Raw genomic sequence first — 13,621 nt, 5'->3', positions numbered from 1 at the left:
CTTGTTATTGAATCCCTCACCCTGGGAAAAAGCTTATCTCTATCTACCCTGATTATACCCTTCATGATTTTGTAGACCACAATCAGGTCCCCCTTAATCTCCTGTTTTCTAATGAAAACAACTCTATACTACTCAGCCTCTCTTCATAGCTACCACCTTCCATACCAGGCAACATCCTCGTAAACTTTCTCTGTACCCTCTCCAAAGCTTCCACATCCTTTTGGTAATGTGGTGACCAGAACTGTACACAGTATTCTAAATGCGGCTGAACCAAAGTCTTGTACAATTTTAACATGACCTGCCAGCTCTTATACTCAATACCCTGTCCGATGAAGGCAAGCATACCTTGTGCCTTCTTGACCTCTCTATCCCCCTGTGAAGCCACCTTCAGGGTACAATGGACGTGAACTCCCAGATCTCTCTGCTTATCGATTTTCCCCAAGGCTCTTCCATTTACAGTATAGTTCGCTCTAGAATTAGACTTCCCAAAATGCATCACCTCATTCCTTGATCAGATGGGTCACTGGGCCAAGGAAAGGCAGATGGAGATTAATTCAGATAAATGTGGAAAGGCAAATCAGGGCAAAATTTATACAGTTAATGGTAAGGTCCTGGGGCATGTTGCTGAACAAAGAGAGCTTGGAATGTAGGTTCATAGCTCCTTGAAAGTGGCATCTCAGGTAGTCAGGATAAGGAGGAAGGCATTTGGTATGCTTGCCTTTATTGGTCAGAGCATTGAGTATAGGATTTGGGAGGTCATGTTGTGTCTGTACAGGACATTGGTTAGGCCACTTTTAGAATATTGTGTGCACTTCAGGTTTTCCTCCTATAGGATGGATGTTGTGAAACTTGAAAGGGTTCAGAAAAGATTTCCAAGGATGTTGCCAGGGTTGGAGGGTTTGAGCTGTAGGGAGAGGCTGAATAGGCTGGGGCTGTTTTCCCTGGAGAGTTGGAGGCTGAGGGGTGACCTTATAGAGGTTTGTGAAAGCGTGAGTCACATGGATAGGGTAAATAGCCAAGGTCTTTACCCTGGGGTGGGAGAGACCAAAAGTAGAAAGTATAGGGTGAGAAGCGAAAGATTTAAAAGGGACCTAAAGGGTAACCTTTTCATGCAGAATGTGGTGTGTGTATGGAATGAGCTGCCAGAGGAAGTGGTAGAGGCTGGTACAATTACAGCATTTAAAGGCATCTGCATGGGTATATGAATAGGAAGTGTTTAGAGGGATATGGGTCAAGTGCTGGCAAATGGGACTAGATTAGGTTGGGATATCTGGTCAGCATGGAAAAGTTGGATCGAAGGGTCTGTTTCCATGCTGTATATTTCTATGACTCTATGACTCGAAGCAAAAGTTCTGTAAAGAAATACTTACATTTTGATTATGTTTTCTGTTCCTCCTGCTCCCTGATGCCTGGTATCTCTTGAATTGAATCATTGCATCAACATTTGGTGTAAACAGTTGGTGTAAGTACTGGATGATTAAAGAAAAGACATACATTCATATAGTGTCTTCGGTGACCACAAGATGTCCCATTGTGGCGTTCTGTTTTGAGGGATAAATATTGACCAGGGAGCCAGAGAAAGGTCCTCAGCTATTTTGGGTGTAATGTCATGGGATATTTTACATCCAGCTGAGAGAGCAGCTAGGGTCGCTGTTCCGATGACAGGAAGGGGAGCCACATACCAGTACAACAAGAGAGACAGGAACAAAAACAAAGATGTTGCATTATGCATGTAAGGTGCATTTTTCAAGCGAAGAACCAGACCAAATGCAATTAACATTCTTTCCAGGGGAAAATAAGCATGAAAGAGAGAAAATTTCAAACTGGAGTATGGGCATAGAAATAACGGGTAAGTGTGGGTTGGGGAGGGGGGGGGGGCTTTAGTGCCAAACAATGTAGATTATTTCATGGATACTTTTGTATCCCTTACCTCTCTGATCAAATGTCCTATATGACACCTTGTGCTTCTCATTGTTCTACAAGCAGAAACATAAGCTTAAATGATAATGAACTGTCACCTTCAAACATATAATACTCTCTGCTGCACTTATATCATTGACATGACAGATGCTGGTGATATAAGTATGATATAGTGGGGGGAAGCTGCATGAAGAAGAGTAAGTGGAGCCTTTCCTATCCATGGAAATCTATGTGCATTGCTCTGTAACTTTTATTCTTCAAATGAAACCTCTTCCCCTGGTGTTTTTCACTGTTCCTTTAGATTAGGTTAGATTCCCTACAGTGTGGAAACAGGCCCTTCAGCCCAACAAGTCCACACCGACCCTCCAAAGTGTAACCCACCCAGACCCATTCCCCTACATTGACCCCTGACTAATGCACCTAACACTATGGACAATTTAGCAAGGCCAATTTACCTAACTTGCACATCTTTAGATTGTGGGAGGAAACCGGAGCACCCGGAGGAAACCCATGCAGACACGGGGAGAATGTGCAAACTCCACACAGGCAGTCGCCCGAGGCAGGAATTGAACCCAGGACCCTGGCGCTGTGAGGCATCCAGGATTTCCAGTCAGATTAATGATTGCCAAAGCACCCAACATGCACCCTCAGTGTTACTGCAACAGCCAGTAACTCTATAACATTCCATGGTGAGGTTTGGGCCTGATGGTTCAGGCATTAGTGCTCGAAACAACTATCGATACTACTGTTGTCAACAAACACATCATCATATCTTTTTAAACTCTGACATAAGTAAGTCAAATGAATCAGTAATTCACACGTTTCTCTCATCCATATTGTCACATTTAAAATAGAAAACGGTTCTGGAGTTGTCATACTTTTGAACATACCATTTCAGACATTGTACTGAGTGTATTGAGGAGGTCCTGTGGGACACAATGGTAGCACTCCTACCTCTGGGACAGACGTTCCAGGTTTGAGTTGCACATTGAAAGTTATTGGCAGTGGAAGGGTGTCTGTACTGTAGCCAGACAGGTTGATTGTCAGCCTATAATTCCTTCCATTTTGCCTGATGACAGGCAGTAAGAGAGTTTCCTGGTCAGCAGAAGGCATTGGCAAACCGCCACAGAGCTTTGCACACGGCAAGGGTTAATCCAATGGAAGCCAATGGCCTAACCCTCAGAAACATGGACAGGATTAAAGACAGACAGCGGACTGGTTACATTGGAGGTTTGTGGTGTACCTCCAGAACCTCTGAGTTTGAATACCAGCGTGGCCTTGGATGCCAAAGAAAGATGGGTTCATAACTTGACCAACCAGCAACTCCTTCCAAAACATACTAAAGAAATCGGAGCTTCTGCCATCGCTATCCACAGCTCAATGTTGCAAAGCAACTATGAATTCCCTGAGTGATTAGTAACACTCTATCTCTGGTAATGGTCTGCCTGTTTGAAAAGGGGTCTCTGAGAATAATCTGTCAGAGGCTCAAGCTTTCTGTCCATGATGGCAGACTAAGACTACTACAGTGACTGGGGGATGTGTTGGAAGGATTTGTTAATCGACCTGCTCAGATGCATTGTGAACACATGTTCTTTGCCAAGAAATCCTGGATTGGGATTTAAACCTGGAATTCTGGTTCAGAGGCAATGATGCTGTCATCAGCCCAACAAGATCTCCTTTGTAACCAGTACAAGACCTTCACCTGTATGTTTCTCATTTTATGCATTTACAGTTTGTGAGTGTGTAACTGGTTAGACCACCAGTTATTGCCCAGAGAGCATTTAAGAATCAACAACATGCTGTGGGATTGAGTCACACCTAAAACAATTGTGCAGATAGAGGCCTTTCAGCCGACAATGCTCCAAAGAGCATCCCACTCAGACCCACTATTCCACTGACACCATATTTCCCATGGCTAACCTACCCACTGAGGAATTTAGCATAGCCAATGCACCTGTGGGAGGAAACTGGAGCACCCAGAGGAAACCCGCACAGACACGGGGAGAATGTGCAAACCTCAGATAGACAGTCACCCAAGGCTGGAATTGAACACAGGTACCTCGCGCTGTGAGGCAGCAGTGCTAACCACTGAACCACCATGCCACCTGGGTACAGAGAGCAGATTTCCTTCCCTATAGGACATTAGTGAACCAGACAGGACTTTACAATAATGGACAATAGTTACTTTGATGCTATTAGTCTGAGATTTTTATTGCACTTTACACTTTACCCCCACACCATCCTCTAACTGCGGTAGTGCTTATTTTTTTCCCCAGCACCCATGGTGTGTGTGTGTGCAGGTGTGAGACACAGTGAGAGACACAAGGTGCACAAATCTTTTTTCAGTTTCCACCACCAGGAAGAAAGGAAACTCCCAAGTGGCCAGTGACAAGCAGTGCCCTTCACATCAAAGGGCAATGCTGCGTGATCAGTGAAGGGGAGGGCAGGATTAAATCAAAATAGAGTTGGAGGGGGAAATGATGCACTCCACTCCCTGCGGCGCCCACCTCTCCCTGAACAACTCCAGGGTGTTGGTAGACACCTTGTGCTCCCTCTCCAGGGACACCCAGGCTTGAATGTAGCCATGGAATCGGCCATAATGACCCCCTCCAGTTTGGCCAGACCCAGGAGCAGACCAACAAGGAGATCACCTGACCTACCCTCCCCCCTCTGTACCGGGTGCCTGAAGATCAGGAGCGTGGGAATGAAGCGCAACCAAAAGCAGAGGAGAAGGTTCTCTAGAAAACTAAAAAGGGAGTGCAAACGCCCACGCCTCATATGTACATGGTCCATGGACTCCACAGCACCACAGAACAAGCAGTTGGGCTGGGAGTCCGTGAACCACCGCAATCTGCAGTTGCAGGGTTCTGCTGCATGCACCACCCTCCATCCCAGATCCCCAAGAGAAAGGGGGAGGACTTGCGCGTAGAGAGCCCTCCACTGTGCAAATGGGCACGCCAATGCGTGTCCGGGCAGTGGATGAGGGAGAAGAGGTGGACAGTGTACAGCATCAGTCTGTAAGGGGCCTGCTGTGATACATCCCTAAAAGGGATAAAACTAAAATTCCGGAGGCGGCTCAGGTTGTGGGGCATGGGTTCCCAGGGGAAGTACGGGACCTTGGGGCCAATGTGAAATTCCGTCCGGGCAGGGGTGAGCACAGACGGGATTCCACCGCACACCTGAGCGTCCTCCAACTGGTGCACTACGTCGGGTCCGAACCCCGCCATTTTAAGGTGTGGAGTGGCAGTGGCCACGAACCGGACGTCTACCGCTGCCCTGCTCAGATTTTATTGAATTCAAATCTGTTACCATCTGATATTTTTTTAAAAACCATGAAAAGACTCTTGCCCCCTAAATTACCCCATTTCACCATGGCACCTTGTTCATTACCTCCCTTTTTTGGCTTCACTTATTTCTTTAATGACCAATTCCCTTATTTATGTGCGCTGATTTCCAATATATAGTCTCAGTGATCCTAGCGTATATTGTCCCTTGATTTGGTCTCATTGTTAGTGCTCCTGGATTTGGTCTCAGTACAAGTGACCACTGGAGTTGTGTAGGCAGAAGTGGATACTGTAGATGCTGGAGATTAGAGTCTAGATTAGAGTGATGCTGGAAAAGCACAGCAGATCAGGCAGCATCCGAGGAGCAGGAAAAATCGACACTTCGGGCAAAAGTCTTTCACCTGATGAAGGGCTTTTGTCCGGAATGTCGATCCTTCCTGCTCCTAGGATGCTGCCTGACCTGCTGTGCTTTTCCAGCATCACTCTAATCTTGACACTGGAGTTGTATAGCTCATGCCTGGGATTGAGCTCAGTGAAGGTAAGGAACCTCGCTATCACCATCTCCCCATTTAAAGCTCAACCATTTTTCAATTATTTTTCTTCAGTTTTTTTCTGTCACACCATTTGTCTTTCTTTAATTTTTGGGGGGCTGAGTGTCTCTCTGTGGTTCCCTGTGCGATCGATTAACAGTCACACACATATCTTCATTCCATTCATTTGCAGAACAAAGGTGCACGACTGTCTTCTCTCAGAGAGCATGACAGTGGTTGAAGAACTGACAAAAAGTCTGCAAATGGTCAGAATATTACAACAGGTTGTCTTATCAATCATTCATGGGATGTGGGCATCACTGGCTGAACCAGCATTTAGTGCCCATTCTCAGTTGCCCTTGAGAAGGTGATGATGAGCTGCCCTCTTGAACTGCTGCAGTCCATGTGGTGTAGGAACACCTACAATGCTTTGGGGAGGGAGCTCCAGGATTTTGATCTAGCGACACTGAAGGAATGGTGATATCTCTCCAAGTGAGGATGGTATGTGCGTTTTAAGAAGAACTTGTGGGAGGTGGTGTTCCCATGTATCTGCTGCCCTTGTCCTTGTGGATGGCGGTGGTTGAGAGTTTGGGAGATGCTGTCTAAGCAGCAGCAGAAACTAAATACGCTGTAGTGGGAGGAGCATCAACAGGGAACACTTCAACCTGTGTTTGCAGAAGCAGTGGGGATGCATGGAGAAGCCAAACTGGAATAAAAAGAAAATGAGTCATAGAGTCATACAGCATAGAATCAGACCATTTCAGGCAGTACCAGTGAAGACAGAAACAGAGTAAACATTTCAGGTCAACAGCCTTTCAACAGATTTTATTGAAATCTCACAGGGACTATATAACATAGTTGGGATGCTAGAGATAGAAAATTCAATAATGTTTACAGATCAGAATGGAACAGGAGGGCACAGCATCGGGGCCGTGAAAGGTGTAATGTGCATGTAGCTCTGGTCACTATAATACAAAAGGATGCAAAGGCATTGGAGAGACCGTATAGAAGATCCATAGGCATTACATCAGGAATATATATCAGGCCAGGATTAACAGATTGAGTCTCTTGAATAAACAAAGCTGAGGGACGACATTAGAAGTGGTTTAATTTTTAAAAAATTCATTTGTGGGACATGGGCTTGGCTGGCTGGGCCAGTATTTATACCCTGTCCCAAGTTGCCCTTGAGAAGGTGGGGGTGAGCTGCCATCTTGAACTACTGCAGTCCACATGCTATAGATTGACTGTTAGAGAGGGAATTCCAGAATTTTGACCCAGTGACAGTGAAGTAATGGCAATATATTTCCTAGTCAGGATGGTAAGCAACTTGGAGGAGAACTTGCAGATGCTGATGCTCCCATGTATTTGCTGCCCTTGTCCTTCTAGATAGACATGGTCATGGATTTGGAAGGCAGTGTCTAAAAATCTTTGGTGAATTTTTGCAGTGTATCTTGTAGATAGTAGCAGCATTGCGTATGGAGCATCAATGGTGGATGAAGCGCCAATCAAGCAGGCAGCTTTGTCCTGGATTGTGTCAAGCTTCTTGAGTTTTGTTGGACGAGCATTCGTTCAGGCAAGTGGGGAGTATTCCATCACACTCCTGCCACGTGCTTTGTAGATGGTGGAGAGGCTTTGTGAATTCAGGAGATGAGTTACTCGCTGCAGTGTTCCCTAGTTTCTAACCTGCTCTTGTAGCACTGTGTTTATGTGGAGAGTCCAGTTGAGTTTCTGGTCAATGATAAGCAAAGGATCCTAATTGTCAGGGATTCAGTGATGGTAATGTCATTGAATGTCAAGAGACAGTAGTTTGATTGTCTCTTATTGGTGATGGTCATTGCCTGACATTTATGTGATGCTATTGTCACTTGCTACTTGTCAGCCCAAGTCTGGATATTATCCAGATCTTGTTACATTTGAACATGGACTGCTTCAGTATCGAAGCAATCGCGAATGGTGCTGAACATTGCACAATCATTTCTGACGTTATGATGGATAGAAAGTCTTTGATGAAGCAGCTGAAGATGTCTGGGCCAAGGACACTGCTTTAGGAACTTGTAAGAGGTGTCCTGGAGCTAGGATGACTGACTTTCAACAACCATAACCATCTCCCAATGTGTCAGGCATAATCAGCAGAGAGTTGGGTTACGAAAGTTTAAGTAATTACGCAGAGCTTTGACAGAGTGGATACAGAGAATGTGTTTGACTATTGGGAAGGAGTGTAACTGGATGCTATCAGTATAAGATAATCAAGAAATCCAATAGGAAATTCAAAGAAACTTCTTCAACCAACGTGTGGTGAGAACGTGGAGCTCACTACCCCAGGGAGTGAAGAAGTGAACATTTTAGATGTAGTTGAGGTTAGATTTGTTACATGGAGATTCACCTGAGGAACGGGCGGCACGGTGGCACAGAGGTTAGCACTGCTGCCTCAGAGACACGGGTTCAATTCCTGCCTCAGGCAACTGTCTGTGTGGAGTTTGCACGTTTTCCCCCTGGGTTTTCTCTGGGTGCTCCAGTTTCCTCCCAAAGTCCAAAGATATGCAGGTTAGGTGAATTGGCCATGCTAAATTGCCCGCAGTGTTAGGTGAAGGGGTAAATGTAGGGGAATGGGTCTGGGTGGGTTGCTCTTCGGAGGGTCGGTGTGGACTTGTTGGGCTGAAGGGCCTGTTTCCATACTGTAAGTAATCTAATCTTAAAAAAAATTGGGAAGAGGCTTCAGTGTTTCACAATACCAGCATGGATTGCTTGGGTTGAATGGCCTCTCTCTGTGCTGTATTTCTTGTGTAATCCTCTAACTGAGAGATTTGTTTCACAGAGATTAGGTACGAAGTAGCAGCAGGGTTCATCAAACAAACTGTAGACAAGCAGGATTCCGTTTCCTGATATCAGTAACGCCTACTCACGATATGGAGGGTTTATTACTGCAAGGATTGTCTCAGTTAAAACAGAAGGTGTGACTCTTGTTCCTTTATTAATTGTCAAACTCCTCTCAAGTTTAACATTCTGGGAATATTCTCTGCAAGAGTTAAGGACAAAATGACCATCAGTCCATTATTCCCATTGTAAGTGGATTTTGGTAACATATTTCATTCAAATTTCTCCTGGAAGTTTTGTTTTACTGATGGGATTCCAACTTGTTAATTAAAACCACACTTGACTAAAATGCATTATAAAAAAAAACACTAGTTTGATTCATAACTTATTGACATGTGGTAACGGAAGGAGGTTCAAGCCTCCCAGCAGTGTAGTGTCACTCCAGCCCCCTGCTCCTGTGCTGAAGCACATCGTAAGCTATTAAGAAGAGAGCTGCCTCGTACAGACCTGGCAGTGCCAACCCGGTCAAACAGGAGGTAATGAATCCTAAGCTGGTCAACACTTCCAATCTCTGCAGGCTCTTTAAATAGGTCCCAGTACTTCTCTGATAGAAGATCGTTGACCTAAAAGATTAATTCTAGAGTCATACAGCACAGAAACAGGGGTGGCACAGTGGTTAGCACTGCTCCTTCACAGCACCAGAGACCTGGGTTCAATTCCTACCTTGGGCAACTGTCTGTGTGGAGTGTGCACATTTTGTCTGTGTCTGCGTGGGTTTCCTCCGGGTGCTCCAGTTTCCTCCCACAGTCCAAAGATGTGCAGGCCAGGTGAATTGGCCACGCTAAATTGCCCATAGTGTTAGGTGAAGGGGTAAATGTGGGAGTGGGTTGCTCTTTGGAGGGTCAGTGTGGACTTGTTGGGCCAAAGGGCCTGTTTCCACATTGTAAGTAATCTAATCAAAACCATGAAGGAATATAAAATGGAAAAACAAGTACAGCACAGAAACAAACCCTTTGATCCAATCAGTCCATGCCAATCGTGTCCCCAAACTAAACTCGTCCCATCTGCTTGCACTTGGCCCATACCCATTTCTGATTCATATCCTGATCCAAATGTCTTTTAAACATCATAACTGTATCCACCGCTTCCTCTAAGTTCATTCCATTGGTGCACCACTGTGTAAAACAAAGGCCCTATTTGTCTTTCTGCTCTCATCTTAAAAATATGCTCCTTAATCTTGAAATCCCCCACCCGAGAGAAACGATAACTGCCATTCACCTGATTTATGCTTATGATTTTGTAAACTTCCATAAGGACCCCCCCCCCCCCCATCGTCTATGATTCAGTGAAAAACATTTCCAAAAGCCTTCCAACCTCTCCTTATAACTCAAACCCTCCAGTCTCGGCTGCATCTTGGTGAATCTTTTCTGAACCCTCTCAAGCTTAATAACATCGCATGGCCAGAATGTGATACCGTACTCCAGAATAGGCCTCACTGAAATCTTGTACAATTTCAACATGATGTCCCAACTCCTATACTCAAAGGTCCAAGCAATGAAGACAAGTGTTCCTTTCTTCACAGATGCTGCTATTATTTTCAGTTTTTTGTTCATCTTATTGCACTTGCTTTGTGGACGGGGGCAAGTCTGCAATAAGTGACAGGACATCATTGGCTTTATTTTTAACCAAAACCCAACATATTGCCCCAATATGATGAGAGACCCGTACACGGGCCTTAACAATGGAGGAGACTCAATTAATGTCATTCAACATAAAATCTAACCCTATTAAAATAATCTTGCAATTTGAAATGAAACATTAGTGAATCTCTTGTGTGGTTTAATGTTGAGAATTGAAGTTAATGTTTTAGATGGTTGGGCCTAATCAAATCTGTTTGAATGCAACAGCAAAGAGGAGCAGGAGTTCAATAGGAATAGAATGTCGTCAGGAACAGAATAGGTCACTATTTCAGCAAAACCTCATCAGGAAAACAAACTCCAAAGATAACAACTTGTGCTAGTTCAGAACATTGAATTTCTGGTTATGATCACTGTTTGTAATCACTCCCCATCCAATGGTACCTCCAATATAGGCCACACAAACGCTAAGTGACTTTGGCATATTCTACAAATCAATCGACATATGAAAAACAAGGGAAACAAGGATAGTGCACTAAGGTTTTACTGATTTAGCAGTAAGGGCTTGAAATGCTGAATGGTCTAGCCCAGCTCCTAGTCCTTACTCAAGGTTAGTGGTGGAATGTGAGGTGTTACTGTGATCTACAATGTGCTACCTGAGATGGTAGTGCAGCAAAGTTCAATGGCAACTTTCAACAGCGATTTGGAAAGAGCGTTTCTAAAAGAGGAAATCACAGTGCTGAGAGATCAGGAAGGGTCTGTGGAACTCACTTTACAGCCGTTTCGAAAAGCCAGCAGTGTCATGATGGGCCGAACATTTTCCTATTGTGCTGGAGGATGCTATGAATAAGTGAGGGATTAGTTTAAATGGAAATTGTAGATATGAGATAGAAAAAAAAAGTGTTGTGTGTTGCAACCTATAAACTGTTAACATGCCATAGCAAAGTAACATGAATTGGCTGTGTGCATACTTTAGCAGTATTGCTTTTACTGATTACTGCTTGACCTCAGGCATTTCTGGTATGTGATCAATGCAGCCAGTTTAATAGACTGTAGCCAAGAATCACGTTCACTCAACTGTGAATAAGCCTGGTCTTTGTCCTTCCTTTAATGCGGGACATTAATCTTATCAAAGTGAAAATGCAGGATCACATTTGCTCTAGCATTTTCATCCAGATTTATTGAATTTGCTGTGGTGGCGTTTGAACTCAAACATCAACCCAAGCTTGGGTTACTACACCCATTAGATTGTCACTATTTCCTGATGATCTCAGTTTTTGGGGTTTAATGTTAGAAAGGTAAAGATGTTTTAAAAGAAGGCGTAAGTTCCTTTAAAAATGTAATGCATTGAGGGGATATTGAAAAAGACGTGAGTTAGATCTGCCTAAAAACTTAGACACATACCTGAAACAGGAAGTCACATTTACAATGCAAAGAATTGTTTCAGTTTCTACTAATGTTCACTTAGACTTGTTCACTGCATCAAGAGAGAGGTCAGGTGGGGTCACTTCATGCTGAGTCTAACAGGCATTGGATCAGCTGGGAGCAACCATTCAGCCATCCCCTTCAGGAGACAGTGGCTGGAGGGCAGTGTTACCGTGTGCAATCTAGTAGGTATAATCCTGTGGATTTCCCAAGTAAATTGATCTTTCAATGTGAAGTGTCCATTTGACTGTTTCACAGCAGCCATTCCAGAGTTAACTTTATGTGCAAAAGTGAAGTGTTTGGCAAGAGAGGTAGCTGTGATGCCTGCCCTCCATCTGACTGCACAGATATCTGAGCAGCCACTTAGGGGTGCAGAGCTGTCCGTGTGGCAGCCTAGCGACCGTCCAAAATGTGTACATCTGGGAGGGTGGGCGGCTGAGAACATCACAGCAGAGTCCAAGCTAGTAACAGATCCCCACCGCCACCCCCCCACAACACCCCCCAACCACCCCACACACACACACACAGAGCAATCTCCAGCACTGCTCAGACTGTGATATTCCTTTAGCCAGGATGGTGATGGACAATCTGGCAAAGACCAGATAATTTGGCAAACACACTCAGTTTAAACCTTGCATGCTTGAATGACACACCAATGCCATCCATGCAACCACCCTCAAGAATACAGGTAAAGGAGCCCAGAGTGCAAGAATATACAGACAGCACACCAGTTTCCTGTCCACATTCGGCTTTATTATTACAGTGGCTCTGGAACAGACACACTTCATAGAAATATCTGTTTAAGGAGCTTTTCAAGCTCAGTACAAGACAAGACTATAAAAAGGCAGCAGCATTTTTACTAAAAAATAAGCATTTGTATTATGTATCTCTCTTCATATACAAATTAAACAGTAAACTGTATTTCAGTTACAAATCATCTATACTGATATGAAACCTTTTCAATATAGAAAAAAAATTCAAGCTCTTTATTATATACAGCCAATTTAAGCCACTCTGTGACATCCATTGCTTCTCAGCAGTGAGGTGTTCCTCAGCTCCCCACTCTGGAGGGAATTTAAATCAATACATGAGCTGTTCACAGCCCTGACTAACATCATAAACTAGAGATTGCAAACACAGAAACCGGGCAGCTGACTGGCTCCTGCAGCCCTCTCGCCAGTTGTTTCTGCATTAACTCCCTGTAACTGGGTTGGGTTGGCACTATTCACTCCCTTTGTCAATAAGGCTTTATACAGGTGTGTTGTTGGATAAGAATACTGGGTAACAGAGCAGTTGGGTGGAAGCACCATTGTCCATTTTAGTCCAGATGTGAGCAGTTTGTATGTTATCTGGACCAAGTAGGAATCCTGGTGATAGAACAGGAGTTTGTTGAAGCAGTGCTGGGAGTTCTTTCTGGTTGCTTGTGAGGTTAAAGGGAAAACGAATGGAAGTCTGGGGACCTCTGAAATGGCTTAAGTGAAATGATCATGTCACTAAATCCCCTGCCCCCGAATGTCACAGTCAATATGTATCGAGTGCATAAAATGTTCAAATCTTAAAAATGTCAAACCCTGTGCCCAAAGGGTTAATATTTTAAGGCAGTGACCTAAAAAGAAAGCTCAGATGACATTGTAAAACATAAGAGTGAATCTCAAATGGCTGATTTATAATTTCTGAACAGTTTGACTTTTATAAACACCCCGTGACTGTCAGAAGGATCTAGGTGTTTTGAGAGAGATGTATTTGGGCAATTCTGACAGGGCTGAGCAGAGCCCAGCCATAACTGAAGAGTCTTAAAAGGTAACAGTGGATCGGTGGCAACTTTACAATCAATATAACTTAAAATACATTTCATTATTGCACAATCAAGGTAGATACTGTCAGTCTGCCACAAATCTGTGTTTTGGTAATTGCTGAGACACTAATTCTCATTGATAAAAGAGTATATCGCAAGGAAGTGAAACGTTTAAACAGTATACAACAGAACAGATGAGCTTCTGATAAAAATATT

The sequence above is a fragment of the Chiloscyllium plagiosum genome, unplaced genomic scaffold (genome assembly GCF_037043375.1).
Source record: "Chiloscyllium plagiosum isolate Xiang-an unplaced genomic scaffold, Cpla_swu_hap1 HiC_scaffold_24, whole genome shotgun sequence".
In the NCBI taxonomy this organism is placed as follows: domain Eukaryota; kingdom Metazoa; phylum Chordata; class Chondrichthyes; order Orectolobiformes; family Hemiscylliidae; genus Chiloscyllium; species Chiloscyllium plagiosum.
Note: the sequence above shows the minus strand (reverse complement) of the source record.